This window comes from Coregonus clupeaformis, chromosome 34 (assembly GCF_020615455.1).
Source record: "Coregonus clupeaformis isolate EN_2021a chromosome 34, ASM2061545v1, whole genome shotgun sequence".
NCBI classification, from domain to species: domain Eukaryota; kingdom Metazoa; phylum Chordata; class Actinopteri; order Salmoniformes; family Salmonidae; genus Coregonus; species Coregonus clupeaformis.
This window is the reverse complement of record NC_059225.1, coordinates 16,944,695-16,947,831: the sequence shown is the minus strand read 5'-3', so window position 1 is coordinate 16,947,831 and position 3,137 is coordinate 16,944,695.

Here is a 3,137-nt window from a genome sequence, read left to right as displayed (position 1 = left end):
TAACTGCAGACACATGCGCACACACACACTGTCAGTGGTAATTCAGATGGAATTTATCACACACACACACACACAAAGTAAAAAAGTCATAGTAACTCGAAGTAACTTCTAGATGTGTTTATCACTACCTGGGCAGGTGGTATGAGGTAGAGAAGCTACCTGCTGTATTTGAGAGAGGGAAGTGCCAACAGGCCACATACTCACTACTCAGCGATAGAACACAGACACACACACACACATCACAGACTATATGAAGTCAGTCAAACCATAAACTTGAACACTCATAACCAGATCTTCTTCAAAGGTGAGATGTGGTCCCAGTCCCAACCACACCTAGCCCCAAACTAAACCTGAAGCCCCTGCCCCTTAGCCCCCAACCCTAGCTTCTAGCCTTAGCCCCTAACCCCTAGCCCCTACCTCACCTGTCTCTCTGTGTGTGTTTAGGTTTACCAGGTGATCCATTCTGGGTTCTGTCTACAGACTACAGTAGTTTCTATCTGGTCTACTCCTGCACAGATTACTTTGGTAAGGCTGGGACTTCCTTACCAATTTGTAACGGAATATGCTTTTGTAATTGACTGCTGTAGTTGAATCCATTGATTCTCAATAAAGTATTGGTTATTATTATTATTTGGTCTGTTCCGTCGACTTGGATTGTTGCCCGCACACGATCATTGCCAAGTGATGTCATCTTCATGGTGACCTGGAGGCCATCGGTGTCGACCTCAGACGCCTCACATTGTCAGATCAGATGGGCTGCGACACTGTGGCCTGAGAAAAAACAAACAAGCACACACACACACACACACACACACACATAGCTTAGTAACCGTAAATACACTCGGTAAAAATTGCTAGTACCCTTTTTGGTTCCACATAGAACTATTTTGGGTTCCATGTAGAACCCTCTGTGGAAAGGATCCTACATGGAACCCAAAAGGGTTTTCCTATAGTCCCAGTCGTATTAAATAGAACGTTGCGTCCGTGCCTGCCTGTGGGGAAAACAACCCGTGGTTCCCTTGGTTACCCTATTTGCTCACAGCAAAAACATGACCTTTTTCAAACGCAATTTTCATGTTGTCTGCTTGTTTTAGTCAATTACAAAACAACATTTAAGAAAAGCCTACTAAGTCCACTGGTCCTACTCACAGAGAACAACTCTTTCTCTCCTCTCTCTCCAGATGAAATCATGCGACTAGTAATGTTCGGCCGCCCGACATCCTGCCCACTTGACCCCATCCCCTCATCCCTTCTCCAGACCATCTCTGGAGACCTTCTCCCATTCCTCACCTCATCAACTCATCCCTGACCACTGGATTCGTCCCCTCTGACTTCAAGATTGACAGAGTCGCTCCCCTCCTCAAGAAACCAACACTCAACCCCTATGAAGTCAAAAACGACAGACAGGTATCCCTTCTTTCTTTTTTCCCCAAAACCCTTTAGCGTGCGGTTTCTGACCAACTCGCTCAGAACTATCTTCTTGACCCTAACCAGTCAGGCTTCAAGACGGCTCACTCAACTGGGACTGCTCTTCTCTGTGTCACAGAGGCTCTCCGCTCTGCCAAAGCTGACTCTCTCTCCTCTGTTCTCATCCTCCTAGATCTATCCGCTGCCTTCGACACCTTTAACCATCAGATCCTCCTCTCCACCCTCTCAGGGCTGGACGTCTCAGGCTCTGCACACTACTGGATTGCATCCTACCTGGACCTGGCAGGCTGCTCCTACCAGGTGGCGTGGAGAGGATCTGTGTCTGCACCACATGCTCACACTACTTGTTTCCCCCAGGGCTCGGTTTTAGGCACTCTCCTCTTTTCTCTATACTTCAAGTCACTCGGCTCCTTCATATCCTCACATGTTCTCTCCTATCATTTCTATGTGGATGACACTTAACTACTCTTCTCCTCCCCCTTCTGACACTCAGGTAGCTACACACATCTCTGCGTGCCTGGCAGACATCTCAGCTTGGATGTTGGCCCACCACCTTAAATTCAACCTCAAGAAAACGGAGCTGCTCTTCCTCCCGGGGAAGGCCTGCCCGCTCCAAAACCTCTCCATCACGGTTGACAACTCCTTGGCGTGACCCTGGTGTCACGGATTCTGCCGAGGCTGCTCCTCCTTGTTCGGGCAGGCTTCGGCGTTCGCCGTCCCCGGAGTACTAGCTACCACCGTTAGATGTTTCGATGGTAGATTGGTTTTGTCTGTCTATTGCACCTGTGTCCGTTTGTGTCTGATTATGTGTCCTATAAGTTGCCTGCTTTGTGTTGGTTAGTTTGTGTGTTATTGTTACGCCTGTCCGTTTGTGCTGCGTGTTTCTCTATGTTTGTTGTTTTCGTTGTTTACGCACAATTTTGCGTAATCGCTCGCCTCTGTTTTTGTTGAGGCCGTTTTTGTATGTTGCCTAGTGTTTCACTAGTAAAGACTGTTGGACTAAGCTTCGGTGTCCTGCGCCTGACTCCCACACCACATTACATCAGCCCTTGACAGAATAACACACCAAATGGAGTCATTTCAGGTGAGTAGGCACCCCACTTACCCAGAGCTCTCTGTTGGTCACCTGTGTATACCTGTGAGATTTCCACAGGTGGCACCTCATTCCCAGCATAAGGCGCTAGTAGATTCAGGCGCAGCTGGGAATTTTGTTGATCGTGAATTTTGTTCTAGGTTAGGAATTCCCCTTCGGCCGGTGGAAGCCCCCTTTCATGTTCATGCCCTAGACAGCCGGCCGCTGGGGTCGGGGTTGATCAGAGAAGTCACAGCACCACTTAAGATGACTACGCAGGGGGTCATGAGGAGATCATTCAGTTTTATCTGATCGACTCTCCTGCGTATCCCGTGGTGCTGGGGCTTCCCTGGTTAAGCGCCCATGATCCTACCATTGCGTGGCAACAGAGGGCTCTTATGGAGTGGTCTGCCCAGTGTGTAGGGAGATGTTTAGGTGTTTCCTTAGGGGCGACTTCGATGGAGAGTCCGAACCAGGTGCCCGCAATGCGCATTCCCCCTGAATATGAGGATTTAGCACTTGTGTTCAGCAAAACTAAGGCAACACGGCTGCCACCTCATAGACAGGGAGATTGTGCGATAGATCTCCAAACAGGAGCGGCACTTCCGCGGAGCCGTGTGTATCCCCTGTCTCGAGG